General features: G+C 39.9%; 1 long non-coding RNA gene across 1 annotated transcript; it reads right to left on the bottom strand.

Annotated features, from left to right (window-relative positions):
• Positions 1 to 5,268: 5,268 nt before the first annotated feature.
• Positions 5,269 to 6,561, bottom strand: LOC106569031 (uncharacterized). Its single transcript, XR_014380320.1, has 2 exons — positions 5,866 to 6,561; positions 5,269 to 5,751 (listed from the first exon to the last, which is right to left on the bottom strand). It is a non-coding gene; the product is annotated as an uncharacterized LOC106569031 (long non-coding RNA).
• Positions 6,562 to 13,396: the final 6,835 nt, after the last annotated feature.

Genomic DNA, 13,396 nt, shown 5'->3' with positions numbered 1-13,396 from the left:
CACTTACTTGATAATGTGGCCCTCTTGTGGTTGATGCTGGTTGATGCTTACTCTATTCACAATACTGAATATTGCTTTTTCTAAATTCATCTAAGTAGGCCAACTGTAAAAATAAAGCAATGGTCTATTTTCTAATCTATGCGATATTGTAATGGAATTTTAATGTCTCTTACATCTACATTTACAACCTGGTCTCAGAGCATTTCGTATTATCCTGTAAGTAAATCCAACCACTCCATTTAGTATGATTTGTTACATTTCGTATATATTGTGTACTAATATTATGTACTAATTTGTGGATGTCTATCATCCATTTTGAAGCTATGTTAAGAATTACAATTTGTATAATATGCTACGAATTTGCTAAACGTACAATACGTTACGAATTTGCGAAATGTATGATATGTTATGAATTCCAATTTGTTGTGGCTGAAGTTAGCTATGTGACTAGGTGGCTAACATTAACGTTAGCATTAGGAGTTAGGTTAAAGGGTTAAGGTTAGGATTAGGGGAAGGGTTAGTTAAAAGGGTTAAGGATTTGCCTTAAGTAACTTTCTGTCTTATGTAACCATAACAAACATAAAATGTCATGCTGATTTCAGTGTCCCAGATTCAAATGTACTATTATATGTCTAGTCTATGAGACTAGGCTGACATTTAGAGCTGAATTGGAAGAGGTAGCTTTATTGGCTTTATTTAAAAAATGACTTACTCTACAATCATCATCATCATCATCATCACTATGATTATCATCATCTGCTACCACTAGTCTTGGTAATATCAGGGAGGTAGTGAGAAGGTTACTGTGTACATTTTAAAGTGGTGCTGTATACTGTACAGACAGGTGTACTGTCATTGTGTAGCTCAGTATGTTTTTGTAAAGGGGTTGTATCTCCTGTTGTCACAGTGGGCTTCAGAGCACAGTAGTACACAGCAGAGTCAGACAGCTGCACCCGCTGGATCGTCAAGGGGACTGATTTGGAGTTGGCATCTAGATCAGCGTGAAATCTCTCCTTGAAGTCAGCAGCATTGTCCCCAGTTCCAAATTTTGGCCGCATAAGTATATACTTGGGGTAGTCGTTTGTTCCCTGTTTGTACCAGAATAGATATGGACTTGGATAATCTGTTTCGTAATGACAGGCAAGTGTTATTTGTCCTCCTTCAGTAGCCGTCTCAACTCCTTTTGTCTGTAACACTCTGTCTCCTCTGCATTCTGGAGAGAAATTATATACGTTGAAAAAGAAAGGCTGTTTGATGATTTAAACCCATTAAATCATTAGAAGCATATAGAGTGAGCAACATTCTCTATTTTACATGATAATAGAAAGGTATCATTTAAGCAATGGCTAGTAAGCAAATATATATAGTTTTTTTATCATACCACAACAAAATGCAGTAAGGATCAAAATATTCTTCAGCCAAGATTCCATGTCTGCTGTGAGATGGGTAGGTAAGGAGAGAGCAAACACACTCGACTCGCATGTGTCACCACTTCTTTAACTCTGCCTTAGGAAGCATTGAGGAGGAGCTTCCACTAGGCTCTCTAAGAGCGTTATATCATACTATCAAATAGTTTTTGTAAGGGGGCTGTATATTCTGTTGTCACAGCACAGTAGTACACAGCAGAGTCAGACAGCTGTAACCTCTGGATCATCAAGGGGAAGGATTTAAATGTAGTTAAATTGAGATGGGAATCGAATCTCCCATGGAATTCAATGGCATTATTTGATCCAAAAGTCGCATATACTTTGGGAAGGTGTTAGCTCCCTGTTTGTACCAGAACAGATTTAGATTCGTATCCAACTGAGTCTCAAATTGACAGTCCAGTGTGACCTGTTCTCCCTCAGTAGCGATCACATCTCCTGGTGACTGAGGCTTCTCCTCTGCATTCTGGAAAATAATGTAATACACATTTGTATTAGGGAGAAAATAATCCAGCAACATGATTGAGGAAATAAAAAAGTATGAATTTCATACTGGTAGTATTGTACTGATAAATATATGTTTGATAAAAGAAAGGATTGGAGCAAAGGCATTAAATGAATACGGAAAATAATATTGTCGTACCTTGACAACATGCAGAGAGATTCAGTACATTTCTCAGCAAAGAGTCCATGCCTACTGTGAGATAGGTAGGCAAGGAGAGAGCAAACTTGTGTCATAGGTTCGTGAAACCACTTCTTTAACTCTACCTTAGGAATCATTGAGAAGGAGCTTACACCAGGCTCTCTAAGAGTCTAACTGTTAATCACACTATCAAATAGTTTTTGTAAGGGGGCTGTATATCCTGTTGTCACAGTCGGCCTAAGAGCACAGTAGTACACAGCTGAGTCAGATGGTTGCAACCGTTGGATCGTCAAGGGGACAGATGTTGAGTCTTTATCTAGATAGGCATCAAATCTCTCCTCAAATCGAGTGGCATTTATACTTCCTAAAGAAAAATGTCCCAACATAAACTTTGGGAAGTCATTTGCTTCATACTTGTACCAGAACAGGACACATTTGCAGTAACTGAAGTCTGAAATTGACAGTCCAGTGTGACCTGTCCTCCCTCAGTAGTGGTCACATCTCCTGGTGGCTGAGTGACTGAGTGACTGGGTCTCCTGGTGGCTGAGTGACTGTGTCTTCGCCTGCATTCTGGAAAAGGACACACATTAGTATTAGGGGAGAGGGGAGTTAAGCAACATGATATAGGGAATTAAAATGTATAAAATTAGTAGTAGTTGTAGAAAACTTAAACATATGTCCCGTGTGGCTCAGTTGGTAGAGCATGGTGTTTGCAACGCCAGGGTTGTTGGTTTGATTCCCACGGGGGACCAGTATTGAAAAAATAATAATAATAATGTATGAAATGTATGCATTCACTACTGTAAGTCACTCTGGATAAGAGTGTCTGCTAAATGACTAAAATGTAATGTAAATATTTGAAAAAAATAAAGGGCTTGGAGCATAGGCAGAAAACAAATTAGGAATGTAATATTATCATACCATAACAACATGCAACAAGAATCAGTAAATTCCTCAGCCACTCTGATGTAACAAGGCCATGATGACACTATGAAATCCTTGTCTCTTTCTGTGTATGTGGGATTATACAGTGGGATTCAGAGCACAGTAGTAAAAAGCAGAGTCAGGCAGCTGCAACCTCTGGATCAGCAAGTGGACAGAGCTAGATGTGAAATTCAGCCTGGAATCAAACCTCTTCTTGAACTAATCACTATTGCTCCCTTCTGCCTAAATGACTACTGACCCTTAGCACTCACGTCTGTAGCCATGAAATGCTTTGAAAGGCTGGTTATGGCTCACATCAACACCATTATCCCAGAACCCGTAGACCCACTCTAGTTTGCATACCGCACCAACAGATCCACAGATCATGCAATCTCTATTGCACTCCACACTGCCCTTTCACACCTGGACAAAAGGTACACCTTTGTGAGAATGTTATTCATTGACTAAAGCTCAGCGTTCAACACCATAGTGCCCTCAAAGCTCATCACTAAGGTAAGGACCCTGGGACTAAACACCTCCCTCTGCAACTGGATCCTGGACTTCCTGACGGGCCGCCACCAGGTGGTAAGGGTAGGTAACAACACATCCGCCACACTGATCCTCAACACGGGGGCTCCTTAGGGGTGTGTGCTCAGTCCCCTCCTGTACTCCCTGTTCACCCATGACAGCATGGCCAGACACGACTCCAACACCATCAAGTTTGCAGACGACACAACAGTGGTAGGCCTGATCACCAACAACGATGAGACAGCCTATAGGGAGGAGGTCAGAGATCTGGTCCGGTGGTGCAAGAACAACAACCTATCTCAACGTAATCAAGACAAAGGAGATGATTGTGGACTACAGGAAAAGGAGGACCGAGCACGACCCCATTCTCATCAACGGGGCTGTAGTGGATCAGGTTGAGAGCTTCAAGTTCCTTGGTGTCCACATCCCCAACAAACTATTGTTGGGTTCAACATTTTGAACATGGAGATATTAAATAAATGATAGAGAAGAAGCATAGAATCAAATGAGAAAGTTAAAGGTTCTCTGTAGAAAGCCAGAAGGCTTTGGAATGTGTTTGTTGGAGGAGAGGAGAGCGACGTGTTGATATAGGGGAGACAGATGGATATCTGTGGATTAGGTGAAGGAGGGGTTGAGGTCAGCAAATGAGGGGTGAGGTCAGTTCCCCTTAAGGGAGTAATCAGGGTTTAGTATCTGGTTACCTTCTTCCTGTTGGACATAAGCTGTAAGGATTGGAGATAAATAGGATATAAATATCTGGATGGGACAAATGTTGGGTTGTCTGATTAAAGCTGTACAGAACCTTTGGGAAGAATTAAACTTGGTTAAAGCTTCTCTAGTGTCTGTGGGTTATTTACTCTGAAAAATAAGAACCTAACACTATCATGGTCCAAACACATCAAAAACAGTTGTGAAGAGGGCACGACAAAGCCTATTCCCCCTCAGGTGACTGAAACGATTTGGCATAGGTCCTCAGATCCTCAAAAGGTTCTACAGCTGCAACATCGAGAGCATCCTGACTGGTTGCGTCACTGCCTGGTACGGCAACTGCTTGTCCTCCGACCGCAAGGCACTACAGAGGGTAGTGCGTATGGCCCATCACTGAGGCTAAGCTGCCTGCCATCCAGGACCTCTACACCAGACGGTGTCAGAAGAGGTCCCTAAAAATTGTCAGACCCCAGCCACCCCAGTCATTGCCTGTTCTCTCTGCTACCGCATGGCAAGCGGTACCAGAGCGCCAAGTCTAGAACCAAAAGGCTTCTCAACAGCTTTTACCCCCAAGCCATAAGACTCCTTAACAGGTAATCAAATGGCTACCTGGACTATTTTCATTGTGTCCCGCCACTCCTCCCCCCCAACCCCTCTTTTTTCTAGTTTTGAATGGACCGTCTCTTCTCAAACCTTTGAAGCCCCACCCCAAAATACAGAGTTGTCAGATGAGCAGAAGTAACAACAGACTTCTTGCTGCTGCTTGATACCTCTGTCACATCCTCAAAATGCAGGGCTGAACTGAAATATGATAACCTTAGTCGCCCTCTATTGGATATTGGATAAAACTGTCTTATTTATTTCCATTTATTTTCTTGATTTTAGGGTAAGAGAGTTGCTTTATGCAAGATCTTCAAGATATTCATTTATTCAACATGAGGCATTCATTCATTCACAGTTTTTCGATGTCCTATTTAAATCTACAATCTAAAGTATAAATAAGCAACACATTCAGATAGATTGAGTTTTGTCACTCTTCCATTCAACATTTTTAACATTTGTGTTTTATTGTTCATTGAAAATCGTTCATTGTTCATTTTCAGTGTGTGTTTTTTGTCTACACAAAGTAATGATGAAATAAAAAATGAGGGGATGTCTAGGGGATGTCAGTTTTTTTCTCCAGGTTTTTGTACAGTGTGCACAGGTTTCCTCTCACAGTGGGCTGCAGGGCACAGTAGTACACAGCAGAGTCAGACAGCTGCACCCTCTGGATCGTCATGGGGACAGATTTTGAGTCTGCATCGAGACGGGCATCAAATCTCTCCTTGAACCCTGCAGCGTTGTCTCCAGATCCAAATGAATAACGGCTCAGCATATGTTTAGGGAAGTCATTTGCTTCTTGTTTGTACCAATATAGATATGCATTATTAGCACTGGTGTTATATTGACAACTCAGTGTTACCAGTCCTCCTTCTGTAACAATCACAACTCCTGGTTGCTGTTTCACATTGTCTCCTGTACAATCTGGGGGAAAAAGAAAGACTGAGTGATAATTTGAAAGATATTAGAAATCATAAAACCATAGTTAAAATTAGTAAAAGATAAGATAAACCAATGAGAGAAAAGGTTTCATCATACCGAAGCAGAATACAACAAGAACCAACCAGATGATTAGACAGAGTACCATGGTTATACAGAACACACTGAGAGTGACTGTGAGTTACAGTAAGAGGTAGAGATCCTCTCTCTCTCTTCCATGTCCATCTCAGCCTGTATATCACCATCAACTGACAGACATAAAGGAGGAGCTTGTTCAGCAAGAGGTAAGATTGAATGGAAATGTATTGGTCAATATTACCTTGTCAGTATTATATTCTCACTCTTTGCAGTACATTAGAGACAAAGTGAAACACCTACCTCTAGCTGAAATAATATGGTAAATACTGACAATGACGTAAATTATTTATGAAGTGAGTATGATTAACTTATTTGAAAATAAATGTTTGAAAACGTACACATATTCAATTAATATTCTTCTACTGTATATGCTGTACAAACTAATTCACAAAATATGTCTCCTGTAATCATATGTACAGTTTGAACAGGATCATTTGTATCTCCTCCCTATAACATAAAACCCATTCAATGGTGGCTCTTAATTAAGTATGTTGGTGATGATGAAGGTTTGGTTTACTAAATCACTGTAAAGATGGAATCAATTCAGATACATTTAAATGAGATAATGTTTAGTCACATGAAAATATTCTGATGTTCATGACATATTTACTTTCTTTCCAAATATAAAGTCTGGTAATAACGTTCATATTAAAAGAAGGGAACATAATGAATGGAAGATGAGAGCTATTCAGGCTCAGTTTCTAAGGGTTCTAGGGGTCTCAGATTCAGGTTCTCTGTGTTTATATTGTCAGGATCAGTTTTTCAACAGTGTGTCTGGGTTTCCTGTCACTGTGGGCCTCAGAGAACAGTAGTACAGAGCAAAGTCTGTCTGGGGCTCCCGAGTGGCGCAGCGGTCTAAGACACTGCATTTCAGTGCTAGAGGTGTCACTACAGACCCTGGTTTGATTCCAGGCTGTATCACAACTCGCTGTGATTGGGAGTCCCATAGGGTGGTGCATAATTGGCCTGGCGTTGTTAGGGTTTGGCCCGGGTAGGCTGTCATTGTAAATAAGAATTGATTTGTAATTGACTTGCCTAGTTACATTAAAAAATAAATAAATCGACGTATGTCCGCAATCCAAAACTGCGGTGCAAAACCTGTTCACTTACCAATGAACCTTGAAAAAATAAGAATTGCATTAAACATCTTCATGGGGTCTGAATGACTGGCTTTATGCGCTGTCAGGTAAGAGTGTATCACTATTCTCTCCTAAAACATATTGTAGACTACATACTGTAATGTCAAAGCACTCATTGACTTTGTAACTCCACCGCTCTACACTAAAGGTGGTTGGGTATTTGAGTTCAGCTTTCTTTCTGTGTTGGATTGCTGCAAAATGTTGTCTGCATGGTTTTGCTGTAGTTCTGAATAGAGACATTTCAGCTCATGACTGCCCTCTATTGATATTCTCTCAAAATGTATCCTGTTCACCAAAAACAATGGCGCATAATAAGACTATTACTGCCCATAATCCTCTAAGGCAGTGGTTCCCAAACTGTGGGGTCGGCAGGGGAGGCGCAGAGTTTTAAGGAACTCAGTCTGTCTTTAAACTTTCTCTTGTCATGTTATTCATTGCATACCTTCGTTTTTTTTATCCCACAGACATTGTTCATTTTTTTGTCACTCAAATATCCCACGAATAAACATTTGAAAATATTATTTAAAATTGCAAAATGTTCTTCGCACCCCAACAAAAGGGGTGTGAACAGTTTGTGTTATGAACAGTGTTTGTACCCATAGAAATTGATGCGCGCGTGGGGGCTCCACAATGTCAGAATGGGGACACCGAGTGGAAAAGTTTGGGAACCACTACTCTAAGGAAAGAAAACAACAAATGTTCTTGATTCTGTATTTATTTATGTCACACCAGGAAGATGAAGACAATATAAAGGATTATTTCCTGAATAATATTTATATTAAATGTGTTTTCTTTCTTAATTTACAATTGATGTAGAGATGTAGGAGAATTTTTTATATATTAATGTACTTTAAATATAACTGATTGAGCAGAACACAATGTCTCTACCAATGCACTGTTCATCCCCAAGGGTCTTGACAGGTTTTTGTACAGTGTGTCTGGGTTTCCTGTCACTGTGGACTGCAAGGCGCAGTGGTACAGAGCAGAGTCTTCCAATTCACAGAGGAGATCATCAAGTCAACACGGGTCTTCTCTTCATTCAGTCTACCAGTGTGTCGTGGAGTCGTAATGGATGTATTCTGTACATACTTGTTGGTTGGTAGGATCCAAAGAAGACATTCTGGTCTGGATCCGGGGTATTGACGGTACCATTGTAGATTATTAACGTTGCCCTTGTAGTTGCAGGAGAGAGTGATGTCTGTTCCTTGGAGAGCATTGACTTCAGGCTTCACTGGAGTTATTGTTTCCTGCTCCATACTATCAGCTGCAACAACATAAGTATTGTCATTGTGTTAATGTTTATTCCTAAAGAGAATCCAAAAGACATGGATTAGGTGTCCATAAAGTATGACAAGAGAAAGAATTGAAACTTTCCAGTAAAATGCGACTTAGTGTTTAATGCAATCATTAACTGAAAAAAGCAATGTCGCTGTTTTCAAAATGTTATTTGGTTTAAGCTGAGAATTCAGCACTCACCTACAAATGCAGAGAGGAGAAACAGTAATATGAGTGACATCCTGACACAGACTAGATAAACCAACTGAGAGATAATACAGGGAGAGAGCTGAGTAGTTCCTCTACAGAGACATCCTCATGGTTGCAGGTATACCCAGCCTATACCAGTGTTTGACTATGAGGCCCCTCCTCTGATAACTGGATATGTAACTCTTCTTCTGTGGTTGGTGGTTAAGGGTTTTCAGTTCCTATTGGCCTCCTCAGATTATTTTAGACTTCATTTATATCTGAAAATGTATTGTTTTTGCAGTTGTTGTTGTTTGTTTGTTTTTTCAATAGATAATACCATACCATGCTATACTATATATACCATCTGCAAATAAACCTTCACTAAGAATAGTAGAATATTGTGTCATTGTTGACTAGGATGAAGATCATTCCAAACAAAAAGCCTTCATCCCACATCTTTGTGTCAGACTGTCTGTGGGCTCCATTGCACAGTAGTACAGAGCAGAGTATGTCACATCAGCAGAGGTGATCTCCAGATCCATACATTTTGATTTTTTGTCATGATTTAGAGTGAACCCTGGTGTAATATCCACATACTCCACAACCAGTAACTGTGGTGCTGATTTAGAATATTGGGATAGCAGTTTACAAATGATTTATGCACTAGAGACTCCACTTGATGGCGCTGTGGTCTAACAAAATAGCAGATGTTTGTAATCACAAAAATCACAAATAGCTATAAAATAAATCACTTACCTTTGAAGATCTTCCTCTGTGTGCAATCCCAAGGGTCCCAGCTACACAACAAATGGTTGTTTTGTTCGATAAAGTCCTTCTTTATATCCCAAAAATGTACGTTTAGTTGGTGCGCTTGATTCAGTAATCCAATCGTTCAACGTGCATACAAACAAATCCAAAAAGTTACCGGTAAAGTTCGTCCAAACAAGTCAAACGATGTTTCTAATTAATCCTCAGGTACTCTAATGTCTAAATAAACAATAATATTTGAGACGGAGAATAGTATGTTCAATAGGGAAGATAAATGACAAAGAGCGCGCACCTCATTCACTCGCCAACAAGACTACTTTTGTAATGAGAGACACCTTGGAAAAACTACAACTACTTGCTAATTTTTCAAAAAGCAAGCCTGAAACCCTTTCTAGAAACTGTTGACATCTAGTGGAAGCCATAGGAACTGCAATCTGTGTCCTTTCTGTTTGTATATCCCATAGGCTAGCATTGAAATTGCCTGTGACCTGTCGTGGAAATTGCAAGATTATGTTATAATGCTTTTATTGCATTATAATGGTTGTTTTATTCAACAGAATAGTGTTCTGTTAACTATTTTGTGTGTGTTCTACTGAGGAGGACCTCTATGAGATAACACTGACAGAGGAGATTTACAATGTCTTTGGGTAGTAAAGCCTAAAGAGCATTAAAGAGAACATGAGCTAATGGTTCTGTTCTATACCGTACCAGGGAGAGACGGTTCTAGTTTGCAGTAGGAGGACCAGACACTGGTCTATACAATGAAAACTGTTGACACAGCAGTAACTGTCTGTTATGTATTATAGATACCTTTCATACAAATCTTAACCTTGTGACTATGTCTATGTATCTGTTGTTCGTCATGTAGGTTGAGAGGGGTGTATCTTGGCTATAACAGATCTTTGTACTTTTGTGTTGTCACTTTCAATGGTTCATTCGAAATGGTGCATCATTGAAAGTCAGTGCTATTACAAAGCTCTTATTATTAATGATGTAGTTTAAGTATAACTCTGACTGGTATGTGAAGTTTCTCTCTCTCCTCATTTGGTAATACAGAAATTAACCACCACAGACCTCAAAAAAAGAAATTCCGGATGGATTCTCCTCAGGTTTTCGCCTGCCATATCAATTCTGTTATACTCACAGACATTATCTTAACAGTTTTGGAAACTTCAGGGTGTTTTCTATCCAATGCTACCAATTATATGCATATCCTAGCTTCAGGGCCTGAGTAACAGGCAGTTTACTTTGGGCACGTCAGTCATCCGAACTTCCGAACAATAACCAGTATGCCGAAGAAGTTAATCCAGGTTGTGAACATGAAACTAGGGTTAGGGTGTCCGGGTTATGGCTATGGCTGGGGTTATGGCTTGGGTTGATCCGGAATATGAACATGAAGCTTGAGTTATGGCTATAGCTAGTGTTATGGCTAGGGTTGATCCGGGATGTGGATATGAAGCAAGGCTTAGGGTTAGCTTTAGGGTTAAGGTTAAGGTTTATCCGGGTTGTGGACATGAAGATAGGGTTAGCGTTAAGGTTAAGGTTAGGGTTAATCCGGGTTGTGGACATGAAGCTCAGGTTAGTATTAGGGCTAGGGTTCTGGCTAGAACAGAAGGGTTTAGGACTCTATTCAATCAGATCCATTTTAGCCAAAATCCACATAGCTGTTGTTTTGACAGTGTCAGAGGTAGAATTGCGTTAGCGCCGTCAAACAACACAGGCAGCATTGAATATTTCTCTCTGAAGCAATGTTTCAGTCTTGTCAATTGGAGAAAATGTTGATGCTCCACCTACTGCCAAATACAGTGTTAGGGTTAGAATTGTAATTCATAACCTATAATTTAAAATGGATGATGGACATCCACAAATGAATACATACCATATGAAACGTAACATTTCAGACTAAATGGAGTGTCTTGAATTTACATACAGAATAGCATGAAATGCTCTCCGACCAGGTTAGGCTTTGTGACAATGATCAACAGCAGCTGCTCACCTATTTGACAGCTCTAATGCAGTTACATCTCCGACACTGCAAGTGCTTGATCTGATTGAATCTAGGCCTTAGTGTTTTGGACAAATTCATTCATGTGCCTGTTGATAACTTTCTCCTCTCAATCAGATGTTCTCCAGATCCACACTGGTTCTCTATTTATTCAGATTAACAGACAGTCAAGGGTCATCAGCGTTAGCTCTTATTACAGAGGGCTTTGAGGTGACTGTAGTGCAGAGGAGGAATTGGGGTGCTGATCCAGGGTACTGTCTGTACCACTGGAGATTATTATCCTTTACTGTATTATTACAGGAGATCTTAACTCTGCTACCCTCTAAATAATACTCCTCAGAACTGTTGGAGTAATATCATCCTCTAAAGTTTCACCAACAAGGGCTGAAATCAGTAGAATATAATAGAGTAGCATTATGGTCTATGTTACAGATCAGACATAAACTAGTTATTTAGAAAACAGCAAATCCAAAACACTGCTATGACTTTGAAATGATAAGTAGGCATATACAATGTTGCTCCTCCTCTTTTCGTAGGTTTTTAAACACACCCACCAGGTTTCCTGTCAAAAAGAAAAACCTTGAGATGTACCATCTCCTGTAGGTCATGTCATGTATGTATAGAATGTGCCAGGTTAGGTTTTTGTACAGCGTTTGTAGGTTTCCTTTCTCTGTGGGCTTCAGTGCACAGTAGTACATAGCAGAGTCTTTCTCTTTAGCAGAGGAGATCTCCAGATCCACACGGTTCTTCTCATCATTTAGTTTGACTGACAGTGGAGGATCCAGACCTGGAGCCCGTGATGGAGACCCAACACCATGCAGGATAAGCAGGATATACTGAGGAGGTGATCCAGGGTCCTGGAGATACCATTGAAGAGAGACTGCAGATGAGTAGGTGCATGAAAGTGTAATATTCCTACCTACTGGAGCATACACCTCCTCTCTGATTGGCTCAATGGTCTGACCATTACTGTCAGCTGCAAGAATGTACTGATTATAGTAGTATCAGGGGCGTCGTAAAGGACAGACCAAGGCGCAGCGGGTATAGTGCTCATCTTCTTTTAATTTTAAAGAGATAACACTTTTACAAAAAATAACAAAACCGGAACAAAAACAGGTACTTACACAAAACGGAAAACAACCACCCACAAAACCCAAAGGAAAACAGGCTGCCTAAGTATGGCTTCCAATCAGAGACAACGAAAGACACCTGCCTCTAAATGGAAACCACACTCGGCCAAAGCTGGAAAACAAACATAGAAAATGAAAACTAGAACCAAAATCCCCTAGACCAAAAACCCCAAAACACACAAAACAAACACCCCCTGCCACGCCCTGACCATACTACAATGATAAAAGACCCCTTTACTGGTCAGGATGTGACAAGTAGATGACTTACATGTAAGTACTAAAAGCAAAATAAATGTGGGGATTGACATTGTGGCTGAAACTGGAATTTAAACTGATAACACACAGCACAGCAAGATTTGTGTATACTAAAGTAACATCCTCCTCCTTCTAGTTCTGAATGGACCATCTCTTCTCAAACCTTTGAAGCCCCACCCCAAAATACAGAGTGTTGTCAGATGAGCAGAAGTAACAGCAGGCTTCTTGCTGCTGCTTGATTCCACTGTCACATCCTCAAAATGCCAGGCTGCATTGAAATATGATTACCTTAGTCTCCCTCTATTGGATATGAGATAAAACTCTGTTATTTATCTCTATGTATTTTCTTGATTTTAGGACAACAGAGTTGCTTGATGCAAGATATTCATTTATTCAACATGAGGCATTCATTCATTCAGTTTATTTGGTATTTCTATTTAAATCTAGAATATAAAGTAGAAATAAGCAACACAATCAGATATCCTTAAGGAGTTTGTCACTTTTCCATTCCAATTTGTTTTAATGTTTCATTGTTCATTTTCAGTGTGTGTGTGTGTGTGTGTGTTGCTTATTCATTCAGTCATAGTGTATTTTGTTTTCCTATTTATATCCAGAATCTACAGTATAAATCTGCAACATATTCAGATAACCGAATGAGTTTCTGTCACTTTTTCATTTGTTACATTTTATGATTGATCAGACAGAGTACCATGGTTATACAGAACACACTG

This window comes from Salmo salar, chromosome 14 (genome assembly GCF_965601325.2).
Source record: "Salmo salar chromosome 14, fSalSal1, whole genome shotgun sequence".
NCBI classification, from domain to species: domain Eukaryota; kingdom Metazoa; phylum Chordata; class Actinopteri; order Salmoniformes; family Salmonidae; genus Salmo; species Salmo salar.
The sequence above is the reverse complement of the archived record's forward strand: the minus strand, read 5'-3'. Positions and strand labels throughout refer to the sequence as shown.